The sequence below is a fragment of the Manihot esculenta genome, chromosome 5 (genome assembly GCF_001659605.2).
Source record: "Manihot esculenta cultivar AM560-2 chromosome 5, M.esculenta_v8, whole genome shotgun sequence".
In the NCBI taxonomy this organism is placed as follows: domain Eukaryota; kingdom Viridiplantae; phylum Streptophyta; class Magnoliopsida; order Malpighiales; family Euphorbiaceae; genus Manihot; species Manihot esculenta.
Genome location: NC_035165.2, coordinates 19,569,258 through 19,583,513, shown reverse-complemented (window position 1 = coordinate 19,583,513; position 14,256 = coordinate 19,569,258). Strand labels below are relative to the sequence as shown.

General features: G+C 46.6%; 1 pseudogene; it reads left to right on the top strand.

Moving 5' to 3' along the window:
* The window catches only part of LOC110615385, a 30,512-nt pseudogene that overhangs the window by 15,564 nt on the left and 692 nt on the right, over positions 1-14,256 (top strand).

The following is a 14,256-nucleotide window of genomic DNA, read 5'->3' as shown; positions in this document are numbered from 1 at the left end:
TTCTGAAGATGCCAGAGTCTTCTAGAGGGGTAAAATGTGTTTCTAAAATGTTTTCACATGATTTTATGGTTTTAAATGGAAAAGAAATTGTGTTTCGAAAAGAAAAGGCCAAGGAGGAAGGACCCAGGTTCGGCCGTCGAACCTTAAGTTCGGCCGCCGAACATGGGGCTGTTTCGGGAGTGCTTTAGGCCTCCGAAGGCTTTGAAGGCAGAAACCAGGTTCGGCCGCCGAACCTCAAGTTCGACCGCCGAACATGGGATAGTTTAGGAGGCACTTTAGGCTGCCGAAGATGGTGAAGTTGCGGAAGCAGCTTAGGCCGCCGAAGGTGGTTGACCGGCCACCTATAAAAGGACCTCAGACCGAAAATGGGCGAGTTTTCTCCCCATTCTCGAGCTCAGGTGTGTTCCTGCCCTCCTTTGGCTGATTTCATGTTTTTCCTTCAATCTCCCAAGGTTTTTATAAGTTTTATGGTTGTCTTGAAGAGTTTTAAAGCTTAGATCAAAGTTTTGGAGCTTGGAGATCTTTGGAGCTTGGATTCTCCATATCTTCAAGTAAGGATCGTACCAACCCTCGATCTTCAAGAGGTAAGTGTAGATCCTTGCTTTCCTTTATGTTTAATAAAGTTTTAAGTAAGTTTTAAGGAAGTTTTAATGCTTGAGTATGGGTAGATATGCATGTTAGGGTTTATGTGGGTTTTATTCCCAATGTATGTTTATGTGATGTTATGTTGGGGGTTTAAGTTAGTTTATGCCCCTTTATGCATGTGGGAGTGTGTTTGCATGTTTGGGAGAGGGCATGTGAGGTTTTGGGTGGTTTGGAGGTTGGTTTTGCTTGTGATGGATTCGGACCTGCTGTTCGGAGGGGAACCAGGTTCGGCTGCCGAACCTGCATGGGAGGCAGCTTTGGCCGCCTAACGTGCCCCCGAAGGCCAGGACTTTCGGATCTGTGAGAGGCTTCGGCAGCCGAACTTGCCGCCGAAGGTGCCAGACTTTCGGCTCTGGAAGGGACATTCGGCTGCCGAAGGTGCCGCCGAAAGTGCCCTGTCCAGCCCTTTCTTGGTTGTTTCTTATGCACGTTTTGAGGATATTTTAAGGGTTTTTGGGGAGTTGTTTATGAGTTGTTTAGAGTGTGTTTAGCACCTCATTCGAGTCCACCTTTGTAGGATCGGACCCGAGGGACCGAGGAGGCTAGCAGTGTTAGCTATTGCAGAGTCAGTCCAGCGTCTGTGTAACAGCCCGGAAACCGAACTGCCACCGGCACTAGGATCCAGATCGACTTAAGGTCGCCGGGACCCGTAGTAAGCCTGCTATCCTGTCTGTATACCTGTGAAATCCCATACATGATCATACATTTGCTGTAAAAACATAAAAGTTTTCTTCATTCCAAAGCTTAACCTGTGCATGCACTCTCTCTGTGCTCTACCAATCCCTACTAGAGCTCCTCATGGCTCTAGGCGGATCAAACTCATAATGTTAAGCCTGGTTTTGCTCATAAACATACAACAATAAAGAAACATACATAAACCGATCATGTGACTCCACAAAGGGATTACAAGTCTTATAAGTCAAGCACTATGCTATACACTGTCCATATACACTATCTCTATATTTACATGTCCACACTAGCTATTACACTACTCTGTACTCTTCCTGTACCCTGCTGAAGTCTCTCTGACCTCTGAACCTGCACAACTGGAATTAGGGGAGAGGGATGAGCTACGATAGCCCAGTGAGTAGAATAGTAATAAAATACCAGGTGATAAAACATGCTCTCATGGAATGCAACACATAATCACATCACCTCGGCCGGACGGATCAAAACTCCCTCTATCTCATCTGGGGTACCTAGGTACCATGTGCCTGGTCCCCGTAGGGCTGTTCCAGGTCTTTGTGTGCCTGGTCCCCGTAGGGCTGTTCCAGGTCTTTCCTCTGAGGGCTAATGAATCCTCACGAAGTCCGTGCCGTCTCACATAAGCAATGTACAAGGAGCAATGCCAAGTACAAGGATAAATGCAATGCATCATCTTTGTGTACACTAATGCACTCACCCTATAGCATATTCATGATGCATGAAGCATGATAAAATATTCAGTTCTCATATTAAAACAGTAAGTTAAATTCCACTCACCTCTGGTTATCTCTGAACTGACTCTGCAGGTTCTGACACTGGACTCACTGCTGACTTCCCTGATTCCTCTGGTCCGTACCTACACAGGTGGACGCAAATGAGGGACCAAACTCACTCAAGCACATCTCTAAGAAACTCTCCAAAACCCCTCTAAACGATCCTAAAACCAACACATAAAACATGCAAAAGAAAGCTGGACAGGGCACTTTCGGCGGCAGGTTCGGCGGCCGAAACCCTACTCCAGAGACGAAACTCATGCATGTTCGGCGGCACCTTCGGCGGCCGAAGGTCTCGTCCAGAGACGAAATTCACACACTTTCGGCGGCCGAACTTCCTCTTTCGGCGGCCGAAAGTCTCTTTCTAAACCGAAAGCCTAGCTTTCGGGGGCAACCTTTGGCAGCCGAAACTGCCTCCACAAGGGGTTCGGCGGCCGAACCTTCCTTCGGCGGCCGAACCTGGTTTTGCCCGAAGGACAGAACCCTGCTCTGTTTCATGCAAACTTTGCCCAAAAACCTACAAACATGCATATCAACTACTCCCAACTAGCATATACACATCTATATGCACAAAGGGGTCTAAAACTACCCCAAAACCCCAAACACATATAGCACATAACACTTCAACATGTTTGAACACCACAAATCACCAAAAACCTCACCTAAACCTAAACATGCATACTACCCATACAAACTTCATAAAACCTTTCAAAATCATCAAAGAAGCTCAGGATCTTCACTTACCGCTTACACAACGTGAGGATGAAGGATCCTAACGTGGAGATATGAAGAAAAGCTCTTCCAAAGCTCCAAGCTTCAAAACTTGGTTCTTTTGCTCAAAACCTTCATAAGTCACCAAAACGCTTAAAACTCTTGAAAGATTTGATGAAAATCATGGAAAACATGAAAGTCAACGTAGGAGAGGCTGAAACTCACCTCTGGCTGCAAGTGGAGGAGAAATAACCTCCTTCCACCGACCCTTGGCCCTTTTATAGGTGGCTGGCCAGACCACCTTCGGCAGCCGAACGTGAAGCCGCAACCATGCAATGTTCGGCGGCCGAAAGTGACCTTCGGCGGCCGAACCTTTGCATTTCTCCCTTGTTGCTTTTCTTTCAAAACTCACTTCGTTTACTACTTCAAAACATGAAAACAAGTGACAATACCTTGGAAAACATATGCATTACCCTTCTCGAGGGTTCCGACACCCGAGATTCCACCGGACTACAGGAATTCCGATGCCGGACTCGAGCCGGGTATTACATTCTCCCCCCCTTAAGAACATTCGTCCCCGAATGTCCCTAACACAACATAAACACATAGAAAAGGAGAAAAACTAACCTTAAAACAGATATGGGTATTGCTGGAGCATGGACTCCCGAGTCTCCCAAGTGCACTCTTCTAGGTTGTGGTGGTTCCACAGAACTTTTACCATTGGTATCTCCTTGTTTCTCAGCTTTCTGATCTGGGTGTCAAGGATCCGCACTGGCTGCTCTACATAGGTGAGATCACTTAAGATTTCCACCTCCGGTTCACTAAGAATCTTCTCTGGATCTGACACAAACTTTCTCAACATAGAAACATGGAATACCGGGTGAATTCTTTCCATAGAAGCCGGTAAATCTAGCTTATACGACACAGGCCCGATCTTCTGCAAGATCTCAAAGGGACCAATGTACCGTGGGGCCAGTTTACCCTTCTTTCCAAATCGAACCACTCCCTTCATCGGAGACACCTTAAGCAATACCATATCCCCCTCCTGGAACTCTATCTGCTTCCTACGGATGTCTGCATAGCTTTTCTGTCTGCTTACAGCTGTTCTGATCCTCTCTCTGATGATAGGCACTAACTTGCTGGTTATCTCAACTAACTCTGGCCCTGCAAGAGTTTTCTCTCCTACCTCTTCCCAGCAAACAGGTGTTCGGCACTTCCTCCCATACAGAGCTTCATAAGGGGCCATCCCTATGCTAGCATGATGGCTGTTGTTGTAGGCAAACTCCACCAGAGGTAGATGCTGCCTCCAAGAACCGCCAAAGTCTAACACACACATTCTCAACATATCTTCAATGGTCTGGATGGTCCTCTCTGACTGACCGTCTGTCTGTGGATGGAAAGCAGTGCTGAAATCCAACCTTGTGCCCATTTCATTCTGCAGACTCCGCCAAAACCTGGAGGTGAACTGAGGTCCTCGATCTGATACTATCGACACTGGAACTCCATGCAACCTTACTATCTCGTCTACATACACCTGCGCCAACTTGTCCACAGAGTAGTTACTCCTGACTGGAATGAAGTGAGCAGATTTAGTGAGTCTATCCACAATCACCCATATGGAGTCTAATCTGTTAGACGTCGCCGGTAACCCCACTACAAAATCCATAGCTATGTTCTCCCATTTCCATTCTGGAATCGGCAATGGGTTAAGCATTCCAGCCGGCTTCTGGTGCTCTAGCTTCACCCTTTGACATGTCTCGCAGGCTGACACGAACTGTGCCACTTCTCTCTTCATTGCTGGCCACCAATACACTCTTCTTAGATCTTGATACATCTTGGTGGCTCCCGGGTGAATGCTATACCGCGCATTATGAGCTTCCCTCATAATGTCTGCCTTCAAACTACTATCATCTGGTACACATAACCTCTTACCGTGCCGAAGAATCCCCTCACCGTCAAATCTGAACTCTGCACTGTGGCCAGACTGAACAGTCCTGGCAAGCTTCACTAACTCGGGGTCTTCGTGCTGTTTCAGAGCCACTTGCTCTAGAAACACTGGTGTCACTCTCATCTGTGCGATCAAAGCACTTGTACCAGATAACTGCAACTGTAACCCTTCTTCCACGAGCTTGTAGAAATCCTTCACCACCGGTCTTCTCTCTACTGCAATGTGGGATAAACTGCCAAGTGACTTTCGGCTTAAGGCATCAGCGACAACATTAGCCTTGCCCGGATGATACTGGATCTTACAATCGTAATCACTGAGCAATTCTACCCACCGTCTCTGCCTCAAGTTTAACTCTCTCTGACTTAAGATGTGCTGTAGGCTCTTATGATCCGTATAGATCTCACACTTTACCCCATAGAGGTAATGCCTCCACATCTTAAGTGCAAAGATAACAGCTGCCATCTCCAGATCGTGTGTCGGATAGTTCAGCTCGTGCTTCTTCAACTGTCTAGAAGCATAAGCTATCACTCTGTCATTCTGCATCAACACACAACCTAATCCCACTCGGGATGCATCACAGAACACTGTGAAATCTTCATCACTGATCGGCAGTGCTAATACCGGTGCTGAAGTCAACCGTCTCTTCAACTCTGCAAAACTCTCCTCACATTCCTCTGACCACACAAATTTCTGATTCTTTCTGGTCAGTCTGGTCATAGGAGCAGCTATCTTCGAGAAGTCCTGAACAAACCTCCGATAGTAGCCTGCCAAACCCAGAAAACTCTTGATCTCTGTCACTGTAGTGGGTGTAGGCCAGTTGGCTACTGCCTCTACCTTTTTGGGATCTCCTGCTATGCCTTCCGCTGAGACAACATGTCCCAAAAAGGAAATGCTCCTTAGCCAGAACTCGCACTTGGAGAACTTGGCATACAAGCCATTCTCTCTCAAGGTTTGAAGCACTAGACGCAGATGCTGGGCATGCTCCTCTGCATTTCTGGAGTACACCAAGATATCATCAATAAAGACGATCACAAAACGATCCAAGTACTCCCTAAAAACCCTGTTCATGAGATCCATGAATGTTGCAGGGGCGTTAGTCAACCCGAACGGCATCACAAGGAACTCATAATGCCCATATCTGGTTCTGAAAGCAGTCTTGGATACATCTCCTTCCCTGATCTTTAACTGGTGGTATCCGGATCTCAGATCTATTTTAGAAAAACAACCTGCTCCTGCCAGCTGGTCGAATAGATCATCGATCCTGGGTAATGGATACTTGTTTTTGATAGTGACTTTGTTCAACTGTCTGTAGTCGACACAAAGTCTAAGAGGTCCATCCTTCTTTCTGACAAATAATACTGGAGCACCCCAGGGTGAGGTACTCGGGCGGATGAAACCCTTAGCTACCAAATCCTGTAACTGCTCTTTCAACTCTCGCAACTCTGCTGGTGCCATCCTGTAGGGAGGAATAGAGATCGGTCTGGCATTGGGCATCAACTCAATCTCGAACTCTATTTCCCTATCAGGTGGTAGTCCTGGAAGCTCTTCAGGAAACACATCTGGGAAGTCTCGAACAACTGGTACTGAGGATGGTTCCCTAACCTGACTATCTAGCTCTCTCACATAAGCTAGGAACCCCTGACACCCCTTCCTTAACATCCTACGAGCCTGGAGGGCTGATATCAAACCCCTAGGTGTCCCTCTCCTGTCTCCTCTGAAGACACACTCTGACCCATCCTGGTCTCTGACACTGACTACTTTGTCTCTACAGTTCAGGGTAGCATCATACGTAGATAACCAGTCCATCCCTAGAATGACATCAAAATCTGTCAACTCTAGAACCACCAGGTCAGCTGGAAGGTATCTACCCTCTATGCACACTGGACTGAACCGACAGACTGACTCTGCCAAAGATGGATCACATTTGGGTCCACTGACCCATAGAGGACACTCTAACTCAGACACCATCAGACCCAACCTCTCTGCAGCTCTAGAAGAAATGAAAGAGTGAGAAGCACCGGGGTCCATTAAAGCATACACCTCGGAACACCCAATGATGAGAGTACCTGACACCACCGTGTTCGACGTGTCTGCCTCCTGCTGAGTCAGGGTGAAAATCCGTGCTGGGGCTGACGGACCTGCACCTCGGGAACCCATCCCTGATGAAGAGGCTGCCCCTCTTCCTCTTCCTCTGCCACTGCTTGGTGGTATGGCTGAAGCTACTGGCTGTACTACACTGCCCGTACTCATCTGCTGGGATGGTGCAACTAAAGTCGCCTGAGGACATTCCCGTGCATAATGTCCCTCCTGCCCACATCTATAGCAGGCTGTGGATCCCAACTGACAAGCTCCTCTATGCTGTTTGCCACACCTCTTGCACACTGGAAAATCTGCGCCAGAACTGGAGCCACTACTCATTCCCAGACCCGACTTCAGCCTGTTCCAGAACTTGCCTCTCTTTCCTCTGAATTTCTCCCATCTCTTCTTACTTGCACTTGCTGTACTCTGTGAGGAAGAACCGGGTTTAACACCAGAAGACTGTGCCTTGACTACACCTTGACTTATGGCACTGGCCTCCATCTTTCTAGCAGCATCCACAATAGAGTGGAAACTTTCCTTCTCCGCATGAAGAATCAAAGAGAAATACCTAGGATGAAGCCTTGTGGCATATCTCTTTGCCTTCTTCTGATCTGTATCACATGCTTGACCGACATATGGCAACAATTCCAGGAACTTATCTGTATATTCATCAACGCTCATCACCTCCGTCTGTCTCAACTGCTCAAACTCCACAACCTTTAGTTCCCTGGAACTGTCAGGAAAAGCCCATCCAGCAAATTCGTTGGCGAACTCTTCCCATGTCATACTCTCCAATCTCGGGTCCACATAGTTCTTGAACCATTCTCTAGCTTTCTTACACTTTAAAGTGAACCCTGCCATCTCAATAGCTCTACCATCATCTGCTCCCAACTCACTTGTTATCATTCTAACTGCACTGAGATACTCAAAGGGATCATCTCCTGTATTGAATTTAGGAGCATCCAACTTTAAGTACTCGGTCATCTTCACCTTACTTCCCCCTGAAGAACTGGGTTGCTGTGCTTCCACAACAGGGGCTACTGGTTCAGGAGGTGGTGGTGGTGGAACTGGTTCCCTCACTTCAGGCGGTGCTGGACTTGGATGAACAGGTGGGGGTGGATACATATGATAGGGTGGATAAAAGGAAGGATAGGGCATATATGGCATGTAGGGTGGATATGGAGCAAAGCTGGAGTAATCCGACGTGCCTCACATCGGATACTCTGGGCCCTGAGGAAAGGGTGGATAGCCAAACCCCGAGGCCTGAACGCCTCCCTGGGACTCCCCCATACCTTCTTCTGACCTTCCTACACCCATGCTTACATCTCTACTCTGATCCTCTTCCATCACACCTCTTTCTGCTACTGACCTTCCCCCTCTGCTTACTCCTCTCCTGCTCTCGTCAGAAGACCTTCTAGGGTCTCGTGACGTTCCTTCCCTGCTTGACCTGTGAGATCTTGCCCTTGGCAAGGCAGGTGGACGAGCAGCTGTACCCTCACTTACAGGTGGGACTCCAGTCAATCTCGCGGATCGACGAGTTCCTCGCATCTTCACTCGCTGGAAAAACAACAAAACACATAACACATAAGCAACACATCAAAAAAATGCACATGCAGAAATCATGGCATTGCACATCAGCCTATAGACAGGACTAACATCCTATCCTCGTGGACATGTTTTCCTATGATGCTTGACCTGCTAAACCTCTCTATGAGCCCAACTCTAGCTCTATAGGTCCGACCATATGAACCTAGGGCTCTGATACCAATCTGTAACAGCCCGGAAACCGAACTGCCACCGGCACTAGGATCCAGATCGACTTAAGGTCGCCGGGACCCGTAGTAAGCCTGCTATCCTGTCTGTATACCTGTGAAATCCCATACATGATCATACATTTGCTGTAAAAACATAAAAGTTTTCTTCATTCCAAGGCTTAACCTGTGCATGCACTCTCTCTGTGCTCTACCAATCCCTACTAGAGCTCCTCATGGCTCTAGGCGGATCAAACTCATAATGTTAAGCCTGGTTTTGCTCATAAACATACAACAATAAAGAAACATACATAAACTGATCATGTGACTCCACAAAGGGATTACAAGTCTTATAAGTCAAGCACTATTCTATACACTGTCCATATACACTATCTCTATACATTTACATGTCCACACTAGCTATTACACTACTCTGTACTCTTCCTGTACCCTGCTGAAGTCTCTCTGACCTCTGAACCTGCACAACTGGAATTAGGGGAGAGGGATGAGCTACGATAGCCCAGTGAGTAGAATAGTAATAAAATACCAGGTGATAAAACATGCTCTCATGGAATGCAACACATAATCACATCACCTCGGCCGGACGGATCAAAACTCCCTCTATCTCATCTGGGGTACCTAGGTACCATGTGCCTGGTCCCCGTAGGGCTGTTCCAGGTCTTTGTGTGCCTGGTCCCCGTAGGGCTGTTCCAGGTCTTTCCTCTGAGGGCTAATGAATCCTCACGAAGTCCGTGCCGTCTCACATAAGCAATGTACAAGGAGCAATGCCAAGTACAAGGATAAATGCAATGCATCATCTTTGTGTACACTAATGCACTCACCCTATAGCATATTCATGATGCATGAAGCATGATAAAATATTCAGTTCTCATATTAAAACATTAAGTTAAATTCCACTCACCTCTGGTTATCTCTGAACTGACTCTGCAGGTTCTGACACTGGACTCACTGCTGATTTCCCTGATTCCTCTGGTCCGTACCTACACAGGTGGACTCAAATGAGGGACCAAACTCACTCAAGCACATCTCTAAGAAACTCCCCAAAACCCCTCTAAACGATCCTAAAACCAACACATAAAACATGCAAAAGAAAGCTGGACAGGGCACTTTCGGCGGCAGGTTCGGCGGCCGAAACCCTACTCCAGAGACGAAACTCATGCATGTTCGGCGGCACCTTCGGCGGCCGAAGGTCTCGTCCAGAGACGAAACTCACACACTTTCGGCGGCCGAACTTCCTCTTTCGGCGGCCGAAAGTCTCTTTCTAAACCGAAAGCCTAGCTTTCGGGGGCAACCTTTGGCAGCCGAAACTGCCTCCACAAGGGGTTCGGCGGCCGAACCTTCCTTCGGCGGCCGAACCTGGTTTTGCCCGAAGGACAGAACCCTGCTCTGTTTCATGCAAACTTTGCCCAAAAACCTACAAACATGCATATCAACTACTCCCAACTAGCATATACACATCTATATGCACAAAGGGGTCTAAAACTACCCTAAAACCCCAAACAACATAGCACATAACACTTCAACATGTTTGAACACCACAAATCACCAAAAACCTCACCTAAACCTAAACATGCATACTACCCATACAAACTTCATAAAACCTTTCAAAATCATCAAAGAAGCTCAGGATCTTCACTTACCACTTACACAACGTGAGGATGAAGGATCCTAACGTGGAGATATGAAGAAAAGCTCTTCCAAAGCTCCAAGCTTCAAAACTTGGTTCTTTTGCTCAAAACCTTCATAAGTCACCAAAACGCTTAAAACTCTTGAAAGATTTGATGAAAATCATGGAAAACATGAAAGTCAACGTAGGAGAGGCTGAAACTCACCTCTGGCTGCAAGTGGAGGAGAAATAACCTCCTTCCACCGACCCTTGGCCCTTTTATAGGTGGCTGGCCAGACCACCTTCGGCAGCCGAACGTGAAGCCGCAACCATGCAATGTTCGGCGGCCGAAAGTGACCTTCGGCGGCCGAACCTTTGCATTTCTCCCTTGTTGCTTTTCTTTCAAAACTCACTTCGTTTACTACTTCAAAACATGAAAACAAGTGACAATACCTTGGAAAACATATGCATTACCCTTCTCGAGGGTTCCGACACCCGAGATTCCACCGGACTACAGGAATTCCGATGCCGGACTCGAGCCGGGTATTACAGTCTGCCAGAGGTGAGTAGAACTAACTCAAATGTTTTTAGCATGTTTCACGCATCATGAATACCATGTATATGTACTAGGATGTTGCATTAGATTTCACGAAGATGTTGCATTGCATAATTTGTTATTGATGTGGATGGACCAAGGCTACCCCAATAGCCCTAGATATGTTATGTTAATGAAGTCCTGAGGAGCCCGAAGGGCCGGGCACCATGATATGTTTCAGACAGAGGGAGTTTTGGTGGTCATGTCCATCCGTTATGTGAAATGTTTGTGCTGTGACGCATTCCATGAAAGCATATGATTTATTATTGTTTTCCATGTTCTGCTCACTGGGCTTTTTAGCTCACCCCTCTTCCCTAACCCCCAGGTTTACAGGTCAGAGGTAGTTCAGGAAGACGTCAAGGGTAATGTCATGCTTATGTAATAGTAATAGATTAGCGTTTTAGTGTGGACATGTAATGTAAATTGATATAATGTATTGTAAGATAATGTGATGAAATGTAACGTAAAGTTGAGTTATGTTTATGGATTAGTGTTGTGCTTGGCCCTAAGGCTTGTGTAATACCCGGCTAGACTCCGGTATCGGAATTCCTACCGTCCGGTGGAATCTCGGATGTCGGAGACCTCTAGAAGGGTAAAACCATGTTTTCATAAAATGTTTTAATGTATTTCATGGTTTTAAGTAAAAAGGAAATGAGTTTTTGCATGAAAACAACCTTGGAGGAAAACCCAGGTTCGGCCGTCGAACATGCAGGCATTTCGGGTGTGCCTTAGGCCCCCGAAGGCATAAGTGAGGGAAGTCCAGGTTCGGCCGCCGAACCTCAAGTTCGGCCGCCGAACATGGCATGCATACCGAGGCACGTTCGGCCCCCGAACGTGGCCTGGCTAGCCACTATAAAAGGGTCTCTTAGCCAAAATGGGCGAGCTTTTCTCCCCATTTTCGGCCAAGGTGAGCTCTCCGCCGTCCCTCACCAATCTTTGAGTTCTTCCTTCAAATCTTTCACGATTTTCACAAGTTTTCATCTTGTTTTGAAGATTTTCAAGTTTTGAGCAAGTTTTGAGCTTGGAGACCCAAGGAAGTTGAAAATCTCCCATCTCCAAGATTAGGTCGTCTCTCTCTCGATCTTCAAGAGGTAAGAGCCGATCTTAAGCTCATTGCATGTTTTAAGTAAGTTTTATGAAGATCTATGGGGTAGAATGCATGTTTAGCTTATGGTTAGGTTTATGAGTTTATGTTGTGTTTTTGAACAATGTGGCTTGCAAATGCATGTTTGATGTGTTGTAGATGGGGCTTTAGATAGTTTGAAGCCCCTGGGAGCTTGTATGCTTGTGTATGTGTGTTGTAGAATAGGTTTATGCATGTTTGGATGGAATGGGAGGCGTATATGCATAGAAGAGCTGAGTTTCTGCCACTAAGGGAGAAACCAGGTTCGGCAGCCGAAGGAACTTTCGGCCGCCGAACATGCTTGTGGAAGCAGCCTTCGGCTGCCAAAGCTTGCCCCCGAAAGGAGACTTTCGTCTCTGTCTGGGAGTTTCGGCCGCCGAAAGTGCCGCCGAACATGCATGAGTTTCGCCTCTGTCTGAGAGTTTCGGCCGCCGAAGGTGCCGCCGAACCTGCCTGACTTTCGGCTCTGGAGGGACTTTCGGCCGCCGAACCTGCCGCCGAAAGTGCCCTGTCCAGCCCTCTTTTGCATGTTTTTCTATGGTTGTTTCATGATGTTCTAGGGGGTTTTTGGGGGATGTTTTTAGAGTTATGTTCTAGTTGTTTGGTCCCTCATTTGAGTCCACCTGTGTAGGTTCGGACCCGAGGAACCGAGGACCCCAGCAGTGAGTTCAGCTGCTTCTGAGTCAGTAGAGCTTCAGCCAGAGGTGAGTGGAATAACCCTTATGCTTTTAAATAAATAAATCAGTTTTAGCATGATTCACGCATCATGAATGCCATGAGATATAATAGGGTGTTTGCATTAGACTCACGAATATGTTGCATTGCATAATATGTTGATGATGTGGATGAATGTTGAATGATCCTTTAGTCCCCATATGTTATGATGATGATGATACGGTACGGAAGACCAGTGAGGCCCATTCTACACCCCTGGCACCATGTAAGAGAAAGACCAGTGAGGCCCATTCTACGCCCCTGGCATAGTTGGACCATGTTATGTTATGTTTGTAAGAGAAAGACCAGCGAGGCCCATTCTACGCCCCTGGCACAGTTGGACCATGTAGGGGACTATTGGTGACAAATTCATCCTTGAGGTGATTAGCTGTGATGTGATGCATTTCATGTTATCATATGTTTTAAATGTTTTATTATTCTGCTCACTGGGCTCTTGTAGCTCACCCCTCTCCCTTAACCCCCAGGCTTGCAGGTACAGGGTAGACCAGGAGGTCAGCAAGAGTAATGAAGTCTTGTGTATGTAATAGCTAGAATATGGACATGACGAATTGTAGAATGATGTAATGTAAAAGTACAGTATAGTTATGTAATGTAATGACATTGAGGATTAGAGATTGTGCTTGACCCTATGTGTATGGTATCCCTTTTAATACATGATCTATGATGTTTATGTAAACCAACTCAACACATGTTATGCCACCCATTGGGGGCATTGATGAGATCCCAAAGAGGGGTCAATGTGTATAGTTATGACTATGTTCAGTGCATGCACAGGTTGAGTTGGTGTATGAGGAAATGCTGAAAGAAAAGTTTTAATTTTATGTATGATGTTGATCATGTATGGGATTAAACAGGTTCACAGGATGCATGTTAGGCTTGCTACGGGTCCCGGCGGCCTTAAGCCGACCTGGATCCTAGCGCCGATAGCGGTCCGATTTTCGGGTCGTTACAGCTTGGTTAGTCCCTTTTTAGTACATGATGTATGTTATGTTTTAGTGTTGAGTTGAGTTTGAACCAAACTTGTGGCATGTGATGTTTACCACGCTAGAGTATTTGATGAGGACTCTAGTGGAGGTTTTATGTTTATAGTATGATGCATGCACAGGTTAGGTTTTGGTTCATCGGATGTGATCCGTGCTTGATGTATGTTATGTTTACCCAGCTAGAGCATTTGATGAGGGCTCTAGTAGGGGGTTCTTTATGTTTCCAGTTATGTAGCATACAGGTCAAGCTCGGTATATACATCAGATATTTAAGTTTTTATATTAATGTTTTGATCATGTATGGAATTTGACCAGGTGATAGGAGGTATGTTAGGCTTGCTACGGGTCCCGGCGGCCTTAAGCCGATCTGGTCCTAGCGCCGGTAGCGGTCCGGTTTCCGGGTCATTACAACAGACTTGAATTCGATGTACTGTCAATCGCAGCAACCATGTCCGAACACCCTGCAGTAGTGTATAAAGTTTCAGATTTCGTGCCCATGCTATCACCATAACTCCTTTCACAATTTTCCAGAACTTTGCCCAAACACTATTCTATAACCCGTACTGTCCAGCTGGCTAATA